Below are 26122 nucleotides of genomic sequence, written 5' to 3'. Positions count from 1 at the left end.
GGCACCCATCCTGGCCCAGGTGTACTGGTGCGCATCAGGATGCAGGGCTCGCCAGATGTCCACGAGGTCTGCCCCCTCCAAGGCAGATTGCAGCTTGCGAGCGGAGGGCAGGTGGGGCTCAGGCCCTGTGCGGTCGAGGCGCGGGGCAGTGGTACAGTTGAAATCCCCACCGAGGAGGAGCAGGTCATCATCCTCACTAGCATCGCGCAGAAGGGCAGTCAAGGTCTCGAAGAAAACGACCCTCTCCTGACCATCAGAAGGCGCGTAGACGTTGATGAGCAGCAGGCGGTGTTGTGCGAGGGTGACGCGGACGGTCAGCAGGTGGCCGGGGATGACCTCCCGCGGCACAGCCGCGTCATGCTGCAGCTGTGGTGATAAGAGAGTCGCGACCCCAGCGCTAAGGTTGGTGCCGTGGCTCAGGAACACCTGTCCTCGCCAGGCAGCCCGCCAGGGAAAAACAGAAGGAGGCAACAGAAAAACAGGACATCAGTGAAAGGGGCTCAGGAAAGTGAGAGGAAGAGACTAGGGATCAGGAAAAGCTAAGGTAAAAGCCAAAGTAAAAGTGGGTATGGAGGGAGGAGGGGAAGAGAAGTGAAAGCTTAAGGCAGGAATGGAGGAATTAGGAATCTAATAAAGAGTAGATCATTAATGGATTCAGAGCAAGACGACCATACTGAGGGAAGTGGCAATATGTGCAAATGACTGGAGTGCAAATGAGGCAATGCAAACGTGTCAGATATGTCATTTGGATTATTTTTTTATTTGCAAACAAATACTAGGTTTAGAAACATAGGGACATGGTAATATAGGACTTGAAGGGGTCTCCTGAGTTCTTCAGGGTTTGTAGGCAAGCCTTTGTCCAGAGAGCCTGCAAGACCATCATCATTGCTACCTCTCATGGACTACAGCCACACAACTTCTCTTTTATGAAAATAAAATAAAAAATACACTTTAGTCTGCCACTGGTAAAGGGCAGGGCTGCCAATGCCTTGCTACTGCAAAGGCAGAATTTTTTTACATTAATGCATGCTCAGGTGATCTCAGGAAGAAGATGATATGAAAGGCAAGAATCCCAACAGTCCTTGCTAGTCTGACCTTGTTAAGAACAAAAGTCTTCCAGACAAGCACCAGAGAGTTTTCACAGCATGGGTAGGAATACCAGGGCACTCAAACTAAATGTTCACCTCTGGCTGTGGCCAAAGGAAAAGATGAAATAAATAAAATCAAATAAAGAAGACGAAAACCAAAAAAAGCAGCCACAAAAATTAAGATTTTTAGGTTAAATTGACAGCCCTAAGACATATTGATGCCAGGCTCAAAGCTAGTTTTAGGCTCTGCTCAGTTCAAATTGTGAGTGTAGATTCAGGGTGAATTTCTGTTTGTTTCTTAACCCAGTTCATGCATCACTGACCACAATAAAACATTTTAAGGCTAATAGCTATGGTTCAACATACATTACAAAGTAGCTATCACCAAATACTCAAATTAAAATATAAACAGTATCTTTGACAGAAAATCATACAATTCAAAGACATCAAAGATATTTTGAATTTTCAGTGCTGTTAATTTCAAATCATGTGAAATCAAGTTCACCGTATCTCCATGATAGGAAGGGTTCTTCCAAATGATAGATTATTTCTGATTTAGAATAGCAGTGCAACAAACCTCAAATGTAATTCTTACAATAAAATGATGAGTGGAGTGGGGCTGGAAAAGCATTTAAATGAGACTCAAAAAGCAGAAGTAGGTTTGTAGATGGGATAAAATGAAATTGACTCTATGGATGAATGCATAAAGTTGCGCCATGCCTCACAAAACTCAATTACTGGCATTCTTTTTACTGAAGCAGAAAAGAGAAGGGACAACAAATTTTCCCCAGTTAAATTCTTTCCACAAGATATTTTGTTAATGACAAAGTAAATGTTCTTTTAAGAAGGAAAATTGTGCTTGTTACAAATAAGAATCTATATGTAACTTCTGATACATAACAGATTCTGTTAATTTAACTGGGAGTTAAAAGGATTTATAATAGACAATCAGCATATTCATAGAAAAAGAGCTCGTGTACTTTTCAGATAACCTTAAATGTCACCAAATTACATAGCAAAAACACTGTATTTTGAAATAAGTCTTGGTGTAAGTCTTTTCTGTTGAACTGATACTAATTGGGAGGTTTTTTCCCTCTTTCCTATAATGTGTTTTTTTGGTAGTGCAGTGACTGAACATTTGCTTAATCTTCATAATTCCAGTATAATTATTCAAAAAAATTCTATTACTATTGTCCTAGTGAGCTTCAAGCTAATGACTTGATTGCAAGGATTTTTGGTTAATAGGATAGAAGCAGAATGTATCAGTACCAACGGGATCAGAATAGTGCAGTAAAAGAATTATTAATACAAAAAACAAGAAATGTTCCATCCATTTAAGATACCATTCTTTTAAATTTAGAAAATGAAGCAATGTGACTAAATTAAAGATGAAGTCAGGATAGCAAGAAACTCTACAAATTCTAGACCTTTAACTCTTTGTAAAACACTACTACTTGTCATGCTTGACAGCCATTTGAAATCAGGCAGATATCCCAGAACAAATTGATAACTATACAATGTGCTTCCCAACTTCACAGACAGCTAATGGCTGACCTTTGAATCATGTAGCAAATTACTAGGAATATTTAGCAGTCATTTTATGGCACATTTACAGATACACTATCTCCAATATAGATTGACGTTCTGTATACAAGAAATTTTCCAAACTTTACTCATAAAAAGTGGATATGCACCAAAATGTACATAATGTTCACGGTTTCTACAAACAATAATGTCTCTCCCCTGTTTGATAAATAGCATAGTCTCTATTGTTGTACCCAAAACTAAACATAAATAGCACAATATAATGGAATTATTAGAAAACATACGATGTTGTGGTCCAAGACACATTAAAATCGGAATACATACTCCATTTTCACTAGTTTAAAGCCATGTATTTTGCTGCCTATATTAATTATTTCATTATACTAATATTAACACAAATTTGAAGGCAATGAACTTTAGATGATGTTCAAAGTGGAAAAATTCATAAATTATCTCAAATATGAAGACGCTAAACTGTAATACTGATGGCATTTACTGTACATCACTTGTTAGAACTTAAAGGGTACTTTTAAATTGTTTCTTGATTGAAAAATACCTAATTAATCTGAAATACATCAAGCTGAGACTACTAAAAGAGTCAAAGAAACTAATTGCCACTGTTATTAGAAAATCAACATATTATTTGCAAGAGTTTAGTCACTCATTAAGTACCCTGCTAAAGCACACAACTATATCTTGTCCTTTATAGTAAGAGAGATAACATGTAAGGACAAGTACAAGAAAAAATAGGATTCAGGCAAAACTATGATGGCTATGAACTATGTTTGCTAAATTTGGTTATCCCATGGTTCATCTATCTTTCAGTACATGCTGCAATGATTTTTAAACTTGTGCCTCATTGATTTGGAAAAAGTTTGGGGTCTAACAGAAGCCTCAGTTTCTATGCAGCCTTCTGTTGTAGAAAGGAAATGTGTTTTCTAGACTATCTGCCATGGCCAAGCACCAGATGCTACAGTAATGGGCACTCAATGGAACCAGAATAGAATGGAATAGAGTAGAATTTCATTGTGGTGAGAGTTTTTCCCATATACAGATCTTGGTGGAACAAGCTAGGCTACTTCGATAATTATCATAACAGATGTTTTTCTTTATAGGATATACTATAACTACCACCGTATCTCCATGATAGGAAGGGTTCTTCCAAATGATAGATTATTTCTGATTTAGAATAGCAGTGCAACAAACCTCAAATGTAATATGACTGGATTTCAGAAGGGCTGAAAACTACAGCTTGTCCAGCCACCAACAATTATTTAAAACAAACAAATAATTATTTGTTCATTTTTGTCAATATTTTCCATTGGGATATCTCGAGTTTACGGCAAAGAACCTTCAAAGTGAAGATTTTGGCAGAATATAAAAACTGTAATGTCTTATGTGATGTGTAGTTTGCACCATCTTTCTTCACCATACTCCATAAGATTTCCAGCTAGGCTAAGACCTCTAGAATATTACCCAGTCTTCCCTTTTCCAAAATAAACACAAAATCCCCCCCAAATCTTTTGGCTTTCATCAAAATTTTCTAAAGAAAGCAAAGAATCTTCATGGGAAAAAAAAAAGATTGTTTAATAAAAAAATGCAATTATATTTAAAATTGGTTTGGCTTATAAAGGTCTAACTACCACTCTTGAGAGCCCACAATCAGGGTCAGGTTTTGGAAGGCACTCAATTCCTATATAATTATGTGACTAGGTTTCCAGAAGAATTTAGCATATTAGATTCTTCCTCAAGTTCCTTTAAATAGCTGGCCTTACACGTCACAGTGGGAACTGCTGCGTGTTGTGTGCTTTGGAATATTTGTTTCTTGTTTAAGAGCTTTTAACAGGGTGTGAGCTATTTTTGCACTTTGATTTCAATATGGAATAGCGACAAATTGGAAAAATATCCATGAGCTGGTCCTGTACATTGTTTAAATACAAGAACAGTTCATTAAGCTACTGACAACAAATATGGACTGTCCAAGCTAATGTTATCTTCATATGTGTAAGAACAGAAACGTTTTGGAATAATGCTGAAATGTCCAGTCATTATCAAAAGCAATGATGGAGTAGATACAAATTACTGAACATTATGAAAGGTTTAGGAAGTAAAAAAAGAGCACTACCTTTGGGCTAGCTAAATAGGAGCATGTGTAGTGGAAAAGATGTAGTGTTGTTTTTATATCATATGCTTCTTGGGCATATAACTTGTAGCACATTCTTGAGTTGTTGGGGTTTTCTTACCAGCATTTCTCACCGTTGCAACAACAAGCTTAAGCCTCCCCTTTGATTTCCTTTTACATAATTCAGGAGTGAACAGTGGGAATACCAAGCACTTATTTCTCTGATTGCTTGCCCACAAGACAAACCCCATTATCTCTCTTATCCAATAGTTCTTAAAATATAATTTTAGACTTCTGCCTACAATCAAGGATCTCTTTTATTTCTTCAAGAATCCCTTTTTACCTCCCACATCACTCACATATAGGAAACCCACTGTGAAGTCAGCTTTTGCAGTGATCCTGGAGTAACTGTGAATAATAAAAGAAAAAACTCCCGGTGTCCCAACTCATTGAGCCCTCTCCTGTGGAATAATATTGTTAGTGTTCTGCTTTACAGATCAGCCACCAAGTTGATTTAGTGCACTCAGCTGTGAACAAACAAGCAAAATTGTGTTTTTCTAGATTTAAAACATTGAGCAGTGGCTGTGGTTTGTTGAAAATCTCTTTTTTATCGAAAATTGAATATGTCAGCTCACTCATCACTTTAATTTGTTTTAAATGATTTATTGGAGTTTGATGCTTTTTCTCTTACTTGATTTTTATGTATTTTCTTGATAAAATTAAAAGCACTGGAGCTTCAATTTGAAGGAAGAACTTTGTCAATGTGTCAGTAGTGAGTACAATTTTAATCAAACACATTTTGGAAAAGTTTCTCACTGAAACGAGTCTAAAGCCTTGTTGCGGGGTGGGAGGAGTGGGAATTGTGGGACTGAGGAGATGGAGAGTAAAGTATTTATGATTCAGTGTAGCTCTTCTTTATTACTTCTTTTCCAAAACAATGTGTTCATAATTTTTACATATTCCCCTCAGATAACTCAAAAATAGAGCTCTCTCTCATATATTCACAATCTCTTCTACCTACACTGATGTTATTTTAAATAATGTTGTGGTTCTTATTATAAGCTTGGGACATTTGGGGTGTGCCTACACATCACGCTACGGTGATGTAGTGATGTGGTACCTCGCCATATGGTACGCTATGGTGACATAACGATCATGTGGGTCTACATGTGATCAGCAGCTACATCACCATAGTGGTGTGCTCCCACATTTTAGTGCTGCTATGGCCATGAAGTGGCAAACTCTAACCGTGTGCTGTGTGCACAGTGCAGTATGGGCAGTTACTGCACTATGCTTCAGTACTTCCAAAAATAAGTACTAATGCACAGCAACATGTACACATGCCCTCTGACAAATAGAATTTACTCATTTATCATTCATAATTTCATTAAAAGCCAGAGGTTAATTCAAAATAGGCCTGATAAAGGAAATGTCATAATGGGCTTTTAGCTATGCCATAGAGCACTAGTAAGGTTGCAGATGTAGCTACCACAGAAGTGACACTGAATAATAGTTAGGAGAAACAGAGAAACAAATTTTCAACCTTCGTTGTGCCTTCAAGCTGGCTTTATCAGGCACTACGGGTGTGCGAAGTGGGCCGTATTTGATTTGGATTCAGATTTGCCCTGAATCAGGAACAGTGATTCGACTACTTGATTCAGATCATTGTCCCTGATTTGATTCGGCTGAATCCAAATCTGAAGATTTGATGCTGATTCAGACAGACAGCTATTCAGACACAGACACAGCTTTAAAAGTTTTTTCTACATACTTCCAGGTACCAGCGTATCTTGTCAATGCTGTGATGCTGGGGTGGGAGGAGCGGGTGGCCTCCAGACCCAGGAGGCATCAGTTGCTGCCCCAGGGCGGCACAGAAGGGCCCCTCAGTCCACTCCCCGGTGGACCCGTAAGTGGATTGGAAGTGCTTCTGGTCCACTTCCAGGTCTGTTACTGAGAGTGCAGGGGAAACTCCTCCCCCCACCCCCCACCCCCCCACTCCTGTGGGACACTCCATCTGCCTCGGGTTCGAAGCTATCACTAGCCATGCTGGTACCTAGAAGTATGTAGAAAAAACATTTAAAGCTGTGTTTACGTCTGAATCGCTGAATCTTTTCGAATCTCTTCAAATTGATTCAGAGGGTTCTGATTTGATTCAGAGAGATTAAAGGGTCTTCTGATTCAATTTGGATTAGGACGTTCGGCCAATGAATCGGGCCAAATCTCCACTGAATTGAATCAGGGACTGAAGCTTCTCACAGTCCTATCAGGCATCTACTGTGCTCAGCAGATGAAGGTATCTGAGTAAGAGGTAACCCTCTAAGCTGAGTGCAAGTGGGAACAGCCCTGTGGTTGCCCTCTTTCATGGTATGGTATGGATAAGACTCTGGTTGCACCTGTTATTTTCATCTTTTTCTCAGTTTTATATAAGCTCAGAACAATTCAACAGATAAGAGAACAGTTCTTCTGTCCGGCTATTGTCTAAATTCTCTAAAGATGGGGGGTGAAGGGGATGAAGAAGGGAGTATTATTTTGTGGTTATTTTGCATGCAAACTCTTGTATAACTTTGTCCCAACCATACAGTCGATCCAATAAAATATATTACCCAAAAATTCCTTTCCTCTTGTCTTATTTTTAATGCATTTGAAATGCAAGAACTTTTGAAGGGTGACAACCAAAAAGAAATTCTCAGTTTTCCATCATGGATAGGTTATGATTTTACTCAGACTTGCAGGACTGGAGTTTCATTGTACCTTTCAGGTGGTTTTTATATGCAAGGTCTTTATCAAGGCACATTCAGTTCCTACTAAAGTAAGTATCTATACACTGAAATGATCTAAATTTATATTTTACAATTCTTTGCATAGGTTCACTGGTAAGTGTCTATTCTATCTCCTGTTTTAAATTCTAGGAAATGCAATGTTTATTTAGTGACTGTGGGCATGTCTACACATGTGTATTAATGAGACACAATAAACTGTGGTACTTATCATGCATTTACACGTGCACCTGGGACTGCAGCATGTTGAGCCAGGCTGGCTGCAGCATGAGGGTGCTCCAGTGTGGGGCTAGCAAGCAGGCAGCCCTGGCACTGAAGCACCCTTATGTCCCAGCCAGCCTTATCACTGTCTACATGTGCTCTGCTGCAGAGTAAAAAACTCTGCAGCAGGATAGTACTTGTATGTACAGCATTTTACTGCTTTTGAGTATATTAGTTTAGTCCAACCTAATAGCCCTGCATGTGTAGATGCTGAGACATTTACTGCAGAGCTAATTAGTCTACTTTGCAGTAAACATCTCATGTGGATGTGCCTTGTATGTGCTAATATAGCCTTGCTTTTACTGCAAAACTATTTTGGCGAACTTCCAGGAGTGACCATTCTGCTTACCACCGGCACACCTACATGTGCGATTAATGGGCACAAATAAACTCTAGAGATTAGTTTATTTATGCTTAACACATGGAGCCCCATCCAAGCAACACAAGCTGGCAAGGGACCTCGGGGTTCAACCTACTTCAACTGGGCCCCATGTGTTGTGGAGGGGCTGGTTGAAGTACAACGGTGCTTCAGCATGGGGCTGATTGCTGGCTAGCCCTGCGCTGCAGCACCCTATGCCCCAGCCAGCTAGGCTATCATCTACATGTGCACTGCTGCACAGAAATAAAAACAAAACTCTGCAGCAGGGTAGTACTTGTATTTTGTGGGCATGAGATGTTTACTCTGCAGTTAATTAGTCAACTGCACAGTAAATGTCTCATGTAGATGTTCCCAGTATGACCTCAACTACTCTGGGGATATGGGGACCAATTGTTGCCCCCCGTTAAATACTGGCACACACTCATAATTGATTCTTTTGTAGTTGCACTCTCCTATGATTAGCATTTGCTAGGATTAGTGTATTATGGCACTGTACCAGACTCCAACTACTAGCCTGGAGACATGCATAGATGCTGGCTCTCTTCACCCTTTGGGGAGAAGCAAAAGTTCTGGGTGCACTCAGGGAGAAGCACCACAACAAGAACATTACTGAGGTCATTCCTAGCACAGTGATTGAGCAGGGACACCATGTAGTATTGGATCCAAAAAAAAAATGAGATTCTCTTACAACAAAGTGACAGTACTAAAATCTGGTGCCTAACAATAGACAGGGGGTACCCTGTTTTTGATATGAGTAGAGGTGCAGGATGTTGTCACAGTATGTCACCATAGAACCATAACTTGTGGCAAACGCCTGTGAAGTAATTAATGATCATGCCACTAATGACAGTGATTGTGGAAACCTGATCCTGAAGCCAAGACTACTTCACTTTGCAAGGCACAAATTCTATTCCCCACTCATGGACTTACAATGATGTCCATGCTAGAAGGGGCTCTGCTCATTATCAGTCTTGCTGTTCATATTCTAATTTCTTTGCTCCTGGCCAGATACTCACCCATTTACAGTCTTTTCACAAATCCTATGTCTCGGCCTCTTAATGCAGAAGTCCTTTTCCACAACTAGTAGGAATATGAGAAGTTCAGGTTCCTGTAACAACATACCCACTCCCTATTTTTTTCCTAGTCCACTTTCTAAGCCATGGAAAGCCCATCTCCCCATATGCATCCCCTCCCCTCTTTGGGGTGTCAGATTTAAGAAAACTTTATTGTAAAATATGAGTGCTGTAGAAACTAGAAATATAGCATTTTATGAAGTACATTTCAAAGGATATACTACAAGATATTTTCTTGTCATTCTTCAAGCAGAATGTATAGAAAAATTCCATCGGTACAAAAGTATTTAAGGTGGGTTTTTTCCCCTCCTCTACAAAACTAGCACTGCATCAGTAAAGAAAGTGTATACATATTGCAAAGCCCAAATAATGTTAGCTCAAAATGTGCTGAACTCAACTAACTTCTATATTCCATTAACTCTAAAACGCTGCCATCATCCAACCATAAAACCACTTACAGAGTACATCTACACATTCATTAATGTGCCATAGTTACTGACCATTAAGTTTAGTACTTGCATAACCAAATACTAAATCAATGTGCAGTAACTGGCACTAGTGCGCAGTAGCACCAGAGCACGGGTTTTTACAGCTGCTAACTGCACAGTAGCCAAATACTACTGTGCAGTAGCGTATTGGCATCGGTTTTGCCTGGCATGCTACTGCACAGTGTTATCAGGCTACTATGCAGTTAGCATCTTGTATATATGCACCCACAGAGAAGTCAATGGTAACATAGCTCTTCATATCCCTGAAACCCTAGTATTCAAGTCTGCTACTGTGACCAATGACACATCACCCCCAAAATCTTCCATACCAATAACTCACTACAACCAACTACTAATTGTAAACTCCTTTGAACACACAAATAATGCATTTCATTGTGTTCCATATTGCATAAGGACTAAGGTAAAAAATGACTTGACATCTCCAGTATGCTATGGTAGGAAGAGGCTATGGAAATGGCATCTGAAAACACTTATCTTTCATGACATGGGAACTAAACAAAAACAATAACAATTTCTTACTTTTCTTGCTTTACATAAGATCTGACTTCAGAAGACTCTCCAGGAGATGGTTCTTATCAATCTCTCAATATCTGGCAAATATGAGGGCTTGGACATGACACATTTACATTGGCATAATAAGCTTTTACAGTAATACAGACAAGAAGCAGGATACAAAATTGATCATTGTATTTCCAAGCAATCAGTATATTTTTGCTGGCAAGCTTGTTCATAGAGTTTAAACTACAGAAGTGCACTAGGGTGCCTTAAAAAACCCAAACATCTAACAGTGGATATCAAAAGAAAACAAAATGGAAGAATAAAAACCCAGGATTACAGATTTAATATTTCCAGCATTTAATTGAATGTAGCCTATTTATACAAGTTGCAATTAATTATACATTCTTTTGGTTTTCATTGTAATAGTAATCACTATCATGAGCTGTCTTGGTATTAATGGGAATATAATGTGTACCTACATAGGAATTTCTACTTTAATTTAGAAAAATCATCTACCTCCATTAAAATGTACTATGTTAGCAAAAATATTTAAAATTAAAATTAAAATATGCCAGAGTCAGCTAAAATTAGGTAAAATGAGCATATGAAAATTATGTTCACAATACATTAAGATGCTGAGAAGGAAATGTAACCAAGGGGGAAATAAAAGAATATAGAAATAATGAAAGCACATTCAGTACCTCATTGCTGTGCTACACCCCAGTGAGTGTCCAGGCTAGGTGAATGGACAACATGAAGACAAATTAAATTCAATGTTATCAATACAAAGCAATATATAATGAAGAAGAAATTTGAACTGCTCAGACATCTTTCTGAGTTCTACATTCACTGTATCAACTTGGGAAAAGACTGTGCATCATTGTCGATAGACCAGTGAAGACCTCTCTTCAATGAACAGCTGCATTCAAGACAGCAAGAATATTAGGATGCATAAATGGGATGGAGAATAATATGGAAGATTATAATGTTATTATGTAAATCAATGGTTCATTCTTATCACCTGCAATATTGTGTTCAGGACTGAACATCCCATCTTCAAATGGATATTGCTGAATTAAATCACTTTTGGAGAGTAGCAATAAGAATGATTAGGGATGTGGAAAACCTTTCATGTGAAGAAAGACTGAAAAGATTAGGATGTTTACCTTAGAGAGGAGGCAAATATGAGAGCACATGATTATAGTGCAGAATCACTAATAATGTAAGGAAGGCAAGTTCCCTTATTCTTTGAGATTCATAATACAAGATTAAGGGGCATTCCAAGAAATTAAAATGTAGCAAATTGGTAAAAGAATAGACTTTTTCATACAACACACAATTAGGTTGTAGATGTCATTGTCATGTGGATATCATTAAAGCCAAGGATTTAGAGAGACTCAAAAAAGGATTGTAATTCTTATATATCCGTGGATCTTTGCTCCTATGAATATTGTAGCAAATGTTTTTTACATTTCAGAGTCTGTATTTTTCATTGGGTTGTTCTCTTTGCTAGTCGATCTCTGGAAGATTCTGCATTCTGAGGATGGCTGTGGCTAATTTTTTATGATCCTCATGAAGAAAAATAAAATTGATTTTATTTAATAAACCTTGTTTTTTTAACCCACTGGCTGGATAGAGCCCTGAAAACCACAAGGGGGGACTATACCTCATTTGCTCAGGGCTGTAGGGGGCAGTCAGGAAGGACAAGGCAGAGATGAAGCTGGTACTAGCTACCCAGATCAAGGACAACAAGAAATCCTTTTTTAAATACATAGGGGGTAAAAAGAAGGTACCGGGTAACGTGGGGCCTCTGCAAGACACACTAGGAAATCTGGTTTTCGCACCAGACAGCAAAGCTAACCTATTTAACAATTCCTTTGCCTCCATTTTTCTGAGCAGGGACCGGGTCACCTCCCACCCCATGGGACTCCCATAGGACCCATGGGCAGGTATACCCAGGCCTAGGGTCAGTAAGGACCTTCTAGAGGGACTGGCTGTACTTAAATAAGCAGGTCCTGACAATTTCCACCCCAGAGTGCTGAGGGAATTAACAGAGGTCATTGCAGAACCTCTGGCATGGCTTTACAAGCACTCATGGAGCTCTGGTGTGGTGCCAGAGGAATGGAAAAGGGCCAATGCGGTTCTCATTTTCAAAAAATGGGAGAAGGAGGACCCAGGAAATTATAGGCCAGTCAGTCTTACCTCAATCCTGGGTAAGCTTTTTGAAAGAATTATCCTGGCGCATGTCCACTAGTGGCCAGCAGGGAAGATTATGCTTAGGGGCAACCAACATGGGTTCATTAGAGGCAGGTTCTGTCAGACCAACCTGGTGGCCTTCTATGACCAGGTCACAAAATCCTTAGATGCAGGTGTAGCAGTGGACATAGACTTTCTGGACTTTAGGAAGGCCTTCAACACTGTCTCTCACCCCATTCTCATTAAAAAGCTAGGAGACTGTGGTGTTGACACCTACACAGTCAGATGGCTCACTAATTGGATGGAAGGCTGCACTTAGACAGTGGTGGTGGATGGGTCTTATTCGACCTGGAGGGATGTGGGCAGTGGAGTTCGGCAGGGCTCAGTCCTCGGGCCTGCACTATTCAATATCAGGGGGGACCAGCAGGCATTGGGGGAGTCCCTGTTCCCCCGAGCATTACCAGGACTGACAAGAAATAATGGCCACAAGCTGGCAAAAGGTAGATTCAGGCTAGATATCAGGAGGCACTACTTCACAGTCAGGGCAGCTAGGATCTGGAACCAACTTCCAAGAGAAGTGGTGCTGGCTCCTACCCTAGGGGTCTTTAAGAGGAGACTGGATGAACACCTTGTCGGGGTCGTTTGACCCCAATACTCTTTCCTGCCATGGCAGGGGGTCGGACTTGATGATCTGCTCGGGTCCCTTCTGACCCTACCAACTATGAAACTATGAAATAAAATGTCCAAAAATGATACCTAAGAGACATGAGGAAGTTAGAAGCACTTCCAGAGCCATAGTGTGAGCTCACTGGGAGATGAGGGCTAGGAAAAAGAGGCTAACATTAGCTTCTAACTGACATAATATTGCACCAGGTGAAGCAATCATTTGGAAAAAAATTACATAATGTGAAAAGAAATAGTTATTAATATGCTACCCAAAGGGATGTTAGGAATGAAAAATATCATACTAGCCGATGATAGTACTTTGGGAAGTAGAAGTAGCTGATAGATACTTGGGGTGCATACAGATGTTTGGGGAGGTTAGGTCATGTTAAAAATGTCCATCCAGTCTAACTTAGCTCACCCAGGTGTAGACCTTACACTTAGATCTCTAGTTAGGTGGATTTAAGTACAAACTGCACAGAAGTTCCAGGAAAGATAGATCAGTCTAAAATGGCCAACCATATTTATAAGTTAACCCTACCTATAATGTAGTCAACTTAAGTCGGGGTGGCCATTTTTCAATGAATCAAACTTTCCTAAACTTCCTAAATAATCTGGGGCTGTGCTTTTCCTAAATGCCCTCCTGTCACTGGGATATTTTTAGAACCTGGCCTCTTGCCCCACCTCCAGGTAGATGCCCCTCCCTCCCCCTGCAAGCCCACCAAACTCCCCATCCCACAAACTGCTTCAGGTCCTAGGTGAAAGAGTAACCCCCCCCCCCATGGACCCTGCAAGCCCCCCTGATCCTGCCAAACCCTTCTGGACCCTACCTACACCCCATCCTCCCTGGATCTTGCCTGCCCTGATTCTCCCCTTCCCCCCAAGTTGTTACCTGCTCCCTCAATTCCCCCTGTAGACCCCGCTATCCACCTCAATGCCCCCCATAGATTCAACCTGCCCCCCAATCCTACCCAGAGACCCTGTCTGCCCCCCTGATTCCCTGGTCCCAAAGTGAGCCCTGTCTGCTCTCCTGATCCTCCCCCAGACCTCCTGGTTCTCTCTCCCCCAATCCTGCTTTATTCCCCAATCTCCGCAGACTCACACCCACTAGCTTCACCTATCCCTGATTATTTTAGATTAGGTGGCCATTTTTAATTCAGTCTGACCTCCCCAAATGTCTGTCCCCAGACTTAGTGGAAAATGGGGACTTAAGATAGACTTACCTCTGCCTTGGCAGACAGACAGAACAGTTATGCCTAGTGAATTTTACATTTTTTCCTGTCTTGGATTTATCCTTTCTCAACATTCTGGGTAGATGTTTGGGCTTGCAACAGTATTCAATGTTTCTGCACTAAAGTGCTTTAAGAATTGTGTTTCTATACATATGTCTGGACACACACACAAACTCATTCAATTACTTTTATAATTAATGGAAAGCAAAGTAAGTGGCAGCTGTGAGAAGAATGCAATCTACTGTGATCTCTTTGCCGTGGCCATCTGCCAGAGGCCAACCCCTCCCAGAAACTGGCATGGTTCACATTTCTCTAAAATCTCTACAGTTCAGTTTCTGACTTTCTAAATAATGGAAAACATAATTAGCAGTGGCAGCACCAGGTGATAGAGAAATGCAATTCACAATAACAGCAGATAAATATTTCCAACCTGGCAGTATGAGGAAAGCAGGGTGAAACACTAAAGTTAATTGAAAAATATTTCAATATGATTTTTAAATTAAAATATATTAACTGTATATCATCTATTTTCCTGAGTAGGTGGATCAATCAACTAACTTCATGGCCCTTTCCAAAAATACATCCCTTTCTCATTCATATACATTGATTATGGAAAGGTTGTAGTGATACAATATATATATTATTGGGAAGACTGCATAAAACACAGGCATTAGTAGAGCACATTTTGTAAATGCAACTCATGAGGTGTTACATACATCCTTAATCTAGGTAGATGTACTCTTCTTCACAATCTTCATATTATCAGTTGACTCATAGTACCTTAAAATGTCTAAATTCATTAATGTATCATTTGAATTTCCTCAGATTATACAGTGAAGACTTAGGTATAAGAACATACATAAGTAGAATCTATGGGTGCCTGTACACATGCAACAAGGCTTCTCTGACATGCTGTAATTACAGAGACCTGGAGCAGACTTGATTAATTGAGTCTGCTGGAGTGTGGTAACCATTACGCTCCAGCAGACTCCAGCATCCCCATGCTGAAAACATGTCAGTGAGGGTGCATTAACTAAAGCTCATTCGATGAGCTTTAGTTAAAGCACCCCTGCCACAATTTTTTAGCATGGGGATGCTGATACATGTGACTTCAGAGCACTTTAATTAGAGTGGCTCTTGGAGCCACACTTCTGAAGCATGTGTATAAATGCCCTAAATGTGCTATTTCATGTAAATATAGCTCCACCAGTTTTCAATCATTCTAAACATTTAGAGCTTACCTATAGACATTTAGTCATGACTGGAAAAATGAAGACAATAATAGAATTACTAATAGATGTAATAGTGACCTAAGAAAAAACTCTGCACACAGGAATTTATCAATACATAAAAGGTCTTATATTTTATTTGTATTTATACTATTTTATTTTTGAAAGGTTATTGCAGAAGATACAATGTTTATCCTTGGCAGTGGTCTACCAGTCATGTGTCAAGTAAATAAAGCATAACACATATTTAGTTCTTATCAGTATAGTAAACTTAGAAGTTTTATTATATATTTTTTCTTGTAGGGTTGGTATTTTCAGCACTGATTATGGGTGTGACAGTTGTACTTTTTTCCAAGTTGATAAACTATATACACCGGTTGTGCTGAATGGAATACTTTTTGATTCTTGACCACATCCTGATTCAGAATAATCTTATTCCATTTCTGGTTAAATATAAAACTGGCAAGTTGTCTTATTTTTGACTTTGCTTAAAATATGAAAGGATGTATTATTTATGGTTTTTTTTCTAAAACAGCTAAATTTAGATGTGCAGCCTAATTTTGTGCCAGATGATAATGAACTTTACATTATGTTTAATAAAGCTCTCAAATTGATTACCTAGCAATGTAGAAAAGGTAAAGGGATGTAGTTGGGTTTGACCTACATAGTCAAGCAAGTCTGTTAGTGTTGATAAATTCCTGGACAACAGTATGATGCATAAATTTTCAGATGTCAGTAAGAGCATTTCTCTGTTTTTGTAATATCATGAATGATATGGGAAGATTATAACAGAGAATTTGTCTTGTGAAGCAACTTGTCCTCTCTTGTTATCCACTAAGTAGCATAGCTGCTGATAGAACACTTAAGGAAATTTCTGCACTTAGAATTTATCAATATGTAAAACGTATTATATTGTATTTATATTTATACTACTATATTTTTGAAAGGCTTTTGCAGAAGAGACAACGTTCATCCTTGGACAATTCATTTTCTACTAAGTGAGAAGATGGCTCTGTCCTTGGAATTACCATGTTCCCTGAAATGTAATATTATTGGAATAACAGAAATATGGTGAGAAAACAGTCACACTAGACTACACGTATTGAAGAATAGACACTGTTCTGGTTAGATAAAATAAAGATAAAGGTGGTGTACATTCAAGATAGACTGATCAGCTATAATAAGGATGAATAAAGCAAAATCTGTTTGGATTAAAATCGTATTGAAAAGTAGTTAAAGAGATTCTTCTGTATTAGAACTACAAGTCTGCTATAGATTTGGATATAGAATGGAATTCTCTGTAATGCCATTAGAGAAATATGAAAATGAGATTTGACAATTATTAGAGATTTTAAATTTCCAAATATAAATTGTAAAACAAATGCTATTAATAACAGTAAGACCCAGATATTTCTAGATATGATTACTAAGCAATTTATTTTAGCACTGGACCAACAAGTTCAATGGTCCATCCAAATGTAGCAATTAATTGGGTTGTTGTGGTTAAAGCATGCCAAAGATACGCGTCTATCTTTGACTTTCAAGTCCTAAGACCCTATTTAGAGATGGGTGGACTGGCACAAATCTAGAGTGAGGCCCAAATGCCTTCTGGTAGAACTAAAGTGTGATGTCTAAATTACTCTGCCACTACAACCTCAGACTGCCAATATACATATTTTAGATGTGTTTGTTTTTTTTTTATAATGAGAACAGTATAGAACACCTGGCTTTAAAAAAACAAACTTATATTGGGTGATCAAAAGTTGTTGCAGTCTAAATTAAATGGAGGATTAAAAAAACCCTGTAACTTGATTTCCAAAGGTCACCCTGATAAACAAAGGGAACCAACTGATAAGGTCAACTGGAATGAGGATCTTTGGGCCATGAATATAAATGAAGTCCAGAATTTCTTTAAAACAAGGATGTTAGGATTACCAGGAATTTGTATTCCAAGCAGAGGGAAGTCATGTAGGAAGTAGCTCTAGACCAAAGCAAATGACTAATCACTTCAAGAAGGCTATTAGGATTAAAGAGAGAGGCTGCAAGAAAGGAAAGAATAAAAAAGACTAGTCAGCAAAGATGCATCTTCGAGGTCAAGAAATGTAAGGATAAAGTAAGAATTGCTGAAAGTCAAGCTGAGCTAGTTAGTGAAAGCATATTTTAAAAAGAAGTTTTCCAGCTGTAAAATAAAAAGAAAAAGAAAAGAAATGGGTTTGCTATGAACTGGAGGGGCGCATCCACTCATACAAGCATGTGTGCTTGCAACAGATCAAATAGAAGCGGTGCAAATTTAAGCCAGGTCTTTTTGCCTCAGCACAGATGCTCAGACATGTATTTGGTTGTGGAGCAAATTGAGCTACTTGGGGCAAAATAAGCCTGCCTGGCTCCTCCCAGATCTGCAGCCAGGGGGAGCTAGAGTCCAGGGCCAGCACCTGTGCTATCCCCACCAGTATAAAAAGCTGCCCTGTCCTGGCCCATCAGTACAAAAAGGTGCCCTGGCAAGTAGCTGAGAGCTACTTGCTCTCAGAAGCTTCTGAGGCCCAGCCAATTGGTACCAGTCACTGTGAAAAATACTGCAAAATTCATGTTCCTCCACAAGTAAAACAGAAGATGACTATAAAGAGAGAAAGAGAGTTAGACAGAGACAGCGATCAGTTGGGCAATATTTTATTGATATATCTACAGTGTTAAAGCAATGTGGAAGCCTACCAGTGTCTCTATCGTAATAATAAAGTGAACTCTAAATACATGTATTCATGAATTCAGAAAACATAAATATATATTTTGCTGCCCTCCCACAGGGGTTACAGCCCCCCAACAGAGGCTACAAACCCACACAGAGGTTACGGCCCCCCAACAGTGGCTACAGCCCCACACAGGGTTTATGGCCTCCCACACAGGGGCTATGGCCCCCCAAAAGGGGCCAAATGGCACCTGCAGGGGCTACCACCCCCCGCAAAGCTCACATGCCCCACCCCAGCTCCCCGATTGCTGTCCCACCTGGCCCCATCCCCTGGCAGCTGCCCCACCCGGCCCCATCCCCTGGCAGCTGCCCCACCCAGTCCCACCCCCCCACCCTTCCAGACACACCAACAGCTGCCCTACCCAGCCCCTCCCCCCACATGCACCTCCAGACCCCCATGGCTACTCCCCCAACCCCAGGCACCATAACTTTAAAAAGAAGAAAAAAAAAGCAAAAAAAAAAGCAAAAAAAAGCCTCTTCTTACCCAGGAGCAGGGGCTAGGGGGGCTCTGGGTCCTCCTGGCAGAGCCTTCCACTGGGCAGCACAGGGCAGCAGGGCCTGGACTGGGGCCACTGGGGCTGTCCCTTTGCCCGGTGATGTGCAGGCAGGGCCCCAGTGACCCAGATGGCAGCGGACTGTTGGTAAATGATGCGGGGGGGTTGTTTTGTTTTATTTTAAACTGTTAGGATGCTGGGGTGGGGAGGCAGGGATCGAGGGCCTTGGAGGGCTGGGAGGGGCTGGACAGGGCAGGGATTGGTGGTGTCTGGGGGGCTGGGGGGTATTGGGCTGGGAAGAAGTGATCAAGGGGGCCAGGGGGAAAGGCAGGGGAAGGGGCTGGGAAGAAAAGTGATTGGGGGGCCTCAGGAGGGCAGGTAGGGGATGGGGCCAGGCAGGGCAGGGATCAGAGGGCTAGGGGAGTGGGTAGGGCCAGAGGGGTTCTCCCCCATAGTCAGTAGGTCCCCCCTCCTCCAGCCCTCTGACCCCTTACTTATAGCACTGGAGCCCTGGTCCCGAAGCAGCTGCCTGTCCTGCATGGGCAGGACACGTGTTTCAGCACCAGGGTGAGGGGCCAACCACAGAGACACTCTGGCAGCATGGAGAACCCAGCCTCTGGTTGCCTGCCCTGCTTTTTTAAGCTTTGTTTTTTTTAGACCCTTATATATCCAGGGCTCTAATTTTCTACCCATGCTGCAAGTTTGCAGTGCGGGGAACATTTTTCCATTCCTGCATGGGCCCCTTGCCCTGTCTCAAAGGGGTTTGAGATGGGGCAAGAGGCACATGCATGCTTGTCTGGACACACCCAAGAAGTGTTAGAGTTGCAGATAATATAGAAGACCCTTGCCATTCATGGGGGATACATTCTTGTATCCCCGTGAATGTTGAAATCCTTGATTAAGGCACTGTGTTCATTAATTTCATCTGCGTTCATGAACGCAGTGGTACCGGTGGCTAGGGGGGCGGGGCACAGCTGCAGCCAAATCTCCAAATCTCTGAATCAGCCAGGCCAGGCCCATGCCCCGCATGCTCTCAGCCCAGCAATGGCTGCCTTGCCTGCCCCAGCTCCCAGCACTTGAGGAAAAAAAAGCCCCAGCTCAGCGGGTGCTGCTGGGCAGGGGGCAATCTCCACCTGAACCTTTGCACAGCCCTAACATTTTCTTCTCAATCACACTAGTCCCAAACCACAGATTGATGATTCTTCTGCTTTAGCAGAATGTAGTTTGTGTCTCCCTGACTATTGCTTTTGAAGAGGGCACTCCAATATGCCTGTACTTTGAACTATCCAATATATGCCTGGACTTAGAATTATGGTATTTTTAACAGTTGCCCTCCTTGAATAGTGCTTTTTACCATTTACAACTAGGATTTTGGAGGTAAAAAGAAGTTTAATAATTCCTACTGATGAAATTCTGGCACCTGTCAAATCAAGGTACGTTTTGCCATTGCTTTAAGTTGATCAGGATTTTACACCGTTTTGATATTTTTCAAGTTCTGATCATAGTGTGTGGCAGTAATATTCAGAGTGGAAAGAATTATAGCTGAAGAGGGCAGTGAAGTGGTGTGTGCAAAACAATGACTTTTTTCTCCCACTAATTTTTATTTTATTTTATTTTATTTTATTTTAATGTTCATAATATAAATCTTGATGTTCAAACTATTTTACAATATATCTTCATAAGTTGTGACTCTATTATACCTAAAAAATTAAACATGTTGAGACCAGGTTTTGATCTCATTTCTATTAGAAACAATAAAAGATATAATTTTAAAAAAATGTCATTTCAGTTGACTCTCAAAAAGAGGAATGTCATATAGTAAACTGCATATGGCCCCATCTTTCCAGAGTACATTCACTATTCCTCATTCATGCTTTTGCAACTCTTTCATTATCAACACAACATTTTTATAGAAGGCCAAACCTCTCTGTAAAGAAACCTCATGACCATTATTAAACAGGAAAAATTGAGGAGTTTTATCACCAAAAATATCACCTTTATGTTACCCTAAGTGAAGGCTTAGTTCAACTAATCAAAGGAAGGGTTATACTAAAACTACATGAATTAACTTGGTAGCTCCTGTAGTCTCACCTCTTTAGATCTACAACCTACCTTTCATGTCTCTCCTGGGGAATGTTTCTATTAACCTAGTGATTAATGCCACTTGGCTAGCCTTTGCTCTCCTTGATTGTGCTGTTACTGTGAAAGTAATACATTTTAAGAATACTTCATTATGGCATAGCCCTGTTATCCAAGTTGACAAGCAAACTGGCCTGACTAATTTACATATTTTCAAAACCTTACACCTATTTTAAGTTGCCAAATAATCATTTCCATTTTATGCAATTACATAGCTGCTTATGTATTACATAAAATTAAATCAATTATTTTAAAATGTTGTTGATGTTGCTCCTGTGTCATGAATACTAAGCTGGAATTTATATAGTACACCATGGTTTTCCTAAAACAACACCTTTAGAGTTTGGAGCCCAGTTTTACTGTGCTATAAGAATATAGGAATTGTACTACATAGCTAATATTATCCCAAAGCAGCAAGTTTGTATTTGTTCCAAGATAACGACAAATCCTCTTCCTTCTCAGAATGCTTTCTGAGAATAACAGTCTCACTTTATTTTAGATGAAGTCACTTGAATTTCTATCAATTCTTACCAAACCGGTCTTTATTGGACATGCAGAATTCTATCATTCTTATCCATTTCTGTGTTATAGTTATCTATAATCTGTTTTACAATGTATATGAATTTAGATTGGTTCCAATATCAATACAACCATTGGAAATGGTAGGAGGATCATTTCTGGTTTTATTCCGTTATGTTAAATAATATTTTAAAATAAACATTTCATATTAACATGGAACCAGTCTTTGAAATGAGCAACCATGGGTTGATAACTTATTGGCTGGTACCTTAAAATGAAGTTGGACCTATAGAAAAACATAAATATTTAAGTATGTACTCATGGTTTTCCCAAATCCATTCCACATGTAACCTGCAATAAACAAGCACAACTCTCAGGATTTGATTTAGGTAGTAGATATCACAAAATAACTGAACATTGTTTGCTCAGCATTTGATATTACAGCCTGGCCTTAAAAAATAGCTTATGCTTTTGTTTTACATGTGGCAACAAAAAGGGGGAATATTTCAGAGCCAGATTCTCAAGTAATAGAAATCAAAATAGCTTAACTGGAGCCAGTGCGGGAAATACTGCCCCCACTAACCCCTGCTGGAGTTTACAACTGGTTTCAATAGGATGAATAATTCCCCCAAAAGTCAGTGAGGCTATGCTGATGTACAACAGGTGAGACTCTGGTTGTCAGTTCTGTGCACAGTCTGAAGAATTTGTAGTAAACCTTCATGCAAATTTTACAGTCCAATTGATTGATTCGTAAGTGCACTTCCATATTTAAATGAATAAAATAAATGTACTTCCATATTTAAATAAAAAAGCCATTTCAAGATAAGAAGTTGAGAAAGTTGAGCTGAAAAACTGAAAAGCTTTGTTTCAAAGATGCAAAAATATCTCATCATTATAGAAATGTCAAACTGAACTGTTTTGCCATTTAAAAAAAAATCATTCCCCTATTCTTCTGACAACTATTAATCAAAATGGGTCCAAATTCAACAAGCACTTCTGAAACGACATTTATTGGTGAATTTACTAGACATTATCAGGAAGAAAAAAATACCCAGCTCTCCTCATCTCAAAAGTAGATATTGCTGACTTTTGTCAATGATATCGCTGTGGTGATATAAAGTGGCATTTGTGGAGATGCACAGTCACCTCCACAGTGTTTTTCCTGCAGAAATGCCTCTTGCATCATATGAGGTCATGCAGGATTAAGGAAGTGTAATCAGAATCTTCCTAAACCAGGAAGAAATATAACGACCACTGGTATTGGAGAACTTCAGCCTATAAGGATTTTGGATATTGGAGATGTGATGGAATATTACTCCAGGAAAATGTATTTTGTAAAAAAGACTTAATGCTTTGTCTTTGGCCTTCCAATATGGACATTTGAAAAAAATTAAAAAATCCCTGAATTTCTATCCTTTCTATCACTATATCACTCAATGATCAGAAAAGTTGTTCTCAAACAGAAAAAGGCCATGAAAAATGTGTCCTGTCAATGTCTCAGGTAAGTCTTAATGTTCTGGATAAGCACCTGATTGGTGCAGCAATACACAGAAAAGGATACTCCAACAGACAGCTAAAATCCTAAAGGAAAGATATTCCAACATTTGGGTGCGGTATGTTATAAGTGGATAATTAAAGCAAAAGGTACTTGAGGTGACTGTAGATGGAGAAAGCAGGCAGTAGTTGTCTCATATACTGATGTCAAGGCTTTAATATTATGCTTACTGGACTGTTAAAATGAATTAATTTTGTATACACTAGCAATATTTCAACATGCTGTAAATTAAGATTATCATTAGCCTATTTCAAGTATGTTTAGACTGAGAATATTTTTATTGAAATATGCCGTTGGTCAAACAAAAAATGTATGGAGATTTACCAATTTTAATGAAGTTTTCGATGAAAGTTCCAAGGCTTTTAACTAGCAAGAAAAAGAGAGGAAGACCTGAATCTAAAAACTGAACATTTTGTTCTGAGAAGAAATGTTTTTTTTTAAAATCCAGTTGTGCAAAAACATCTAAAATATTTGATCTTCATTCTGAATCAGAATAAAAAAAACACTTTGCACATTGAAGGCTTTCATGAGATGGCATTTCCAGTCTCAAATCAGCTCCAGCTAGTCCACATTCAGAATTAAATTGCCTAAAACATTTATAACTAATTTTTACATAAAATATGCAACAAGGATTAACAAGTAGCAATTTTGTAATGTAGTACCTATCAAACCTCAATAAATAAATAATTAAGGAGGTATATAATTAAACCTTAATAAATACAATCAACTTCTTGATAAGGTTTTGAACCAAGCATGACTGCTATGCAAATGAAAATTACCATGCCATACATAATGCATGACTCAGATTCTTACTACAGTATCCCAAAATATTAATTGCACCTCCCTTAGTTTTGCTTTGTTTCACAGATATAACCTTCAGACACAACCTTCACCAATGAGCTACCAAAATACCCTCTTTCTGCTCAGGTATTCAATGTACTTGATTCCAAATGACCAGAATGTATTCTCTTCTCTGAAATTTTCCAAATGACTTAATTTTAGGGGACATACAAGCATTTAAAGCAACCAGTGAAGTTGAGCAGCTTAGTTACAACGGGCTGGGTTTCAAACGTCTTAATGTTGTACCAGGATGCAAAGGGCTAGTATCTGGATGCTCTGCAGACAGTCTGTATTGAGGACAGAACTCAGCCAGGGGACCCCAAAGCATGCATCCCAGCATCCTTTGTCAGCTCCTCTGTCTGCCTAGAGACAGGTGTCAGAAGCTCAGCGCACATGTCAGGGTTTACTGATTGGTGGTGCAAAGGGATCATGTCCCCGCTTCTCAGTAAAACTCCCTCCCTCATCTGTCAGACAGCAGACTCAGAGTGGGGCTGATGTCTTTTGAAGCTAGTATTTTGGCCTCGGTGCAGGGGCTTTGGCCACAGGCAGCTGGCCACCTAGGTCAGAGCTGGGGCACTGGCTGCAGTGGAAGTGGGGTTTACTGGGGCTGTACCCCTCTACTACTTACTTCAAATAACTCAAGTCCCAATGTGCCACAAAGAGGGAATCCCTCCCCCACTCCCCTTTGCAGCACATCAAAGCCTATGCTTGCATGCTGGGCTGCAGGCGCAGGGCTGTGAAGGCCTGGTGGAGATGGGGTCAGGGAACTGCAGGACGAGGGGTGCAGGGACAGGCTGGGGGGCAGTGCTAGTGGATCACTTCCCCCACCTGATCAGAATTGACAGTATCTTAGCCTCAGTGCTGCAGAGAGAAGCTCTTTTCCAGATGACGGAGGGAGGTGTTTGCTCTGTGACTCAGCCAGAGAAGTGGAGTCCAGCTGAGCCATCCAGTCTCTCCCCGAAGGGGGCAAGGGATGGAAACACTGGAGGTCAACTACATTAACATAGGAAGGTGGACAGATGTTACTTCAGTCAAATGAACTTCATGGGGAGGTGGATTATTTCTCGTGCCAGGAGGATAACATTTGCTCCATGCTGGCCATGTTTAATCCATCTGAAGTGCCATGAAGGATTGCACACTTTGTGTTTCAACTAGATTAACTGCAATTAATCTGCTTGCAGTTCAGTGTCTATATGTATCCTCAGACTTATTGTGAAATTGTGACTCTGGTTATGACTAGGCTCTGTGCTTTGTGGGAAGCTTAGCTTCTCTCTGCCTCATTGTCTTGTATAGCTAGAATGTAGGGTCACAATGTTTTATCCTTGATGGTCAAAGACATATCCAAGAAGCAAGAGTTTACCTTTTACTGGACCAAATGCATATGTTGGGAGAGATGCTAGGCAAGCTCTGGAGCACAAAATACTTTTCTTCAGGAGACTAGTGTTACTATGCATTTCAGATATAATCCACAACCCATTCAAGTCAATGGTAATACTTGCATTGTTGACAATGAACATTGGAACAAAGCCCTAGTTCTTACATGAGAAAAAGGTCCTTTTGGCTGACAATTTTAAGGCTACAATGCCAGTAGCACTAACCAGTCCCTGGAAGAGTATGTGCACTGCATACCTGGAACTGCAGGAGAATGTGCACTGCATACCTGGAGCTGCAGGAGAGAGTGACTTCCGTCCACTGCAGACAGACAATAACACCACTAAAAAGAAACTTTTTAAAATCAGAAAATAGTTTATTTATTTATCTGCTTGTCTAAAGATAAAATAATATAGGCATGATTTCAATATTTGCATGGAAATGGGAGCTTTAATGTTAATTTATAGGGAGCCAAGATTTTCTCCAACTGCTGTCTTTTTAAATAATGCACGTGCTATTTGGTCATCTAATTTAAAAATCCTATTACTATTGGTCAGATAGGGGCAAGAACACATAACCAAATAGACTAAAATAAACTGAAAGACTATTCTGGGAAACTGAGATTATAAAATATTCTGTTTACCTACATGTTAAAGCCTTGGTTCAGAAAAGCACTTGAGCACCTGCTTAAAAATCCTTTAATCCGTAGAGGTGGATTTCTGAAAACAAGGAAAAGTTCATTCAATGGAAGTAGTCCATTGAGCTAGTGGGGTTATGATACACACCAGCTTCCTAAGCAACAGCACAAAAGTAAGTGATATGACCAGCATCAGACCCAGCCTTTGATTTCCTAGCCTGAATGATCAGTTAACTCACAGTACTGTTAGCA

This window comes from Alligator mississippiensis, chromosome 7, assembly GCF_030867095.1.
Source record: "Alligator mississippiensis isolate rAllMis1 chromosome 7, rAllMis1, whole genome shotgun sequence".
NCBI classification, from domain to species: Eukaryota; Metazoa; Chordata; order Crocodylia; family Alligatoridae; genus Alligator; species Alligator mississippiensis.
This window is presented reverse-complemented; position numbering follows the sequence as displayed.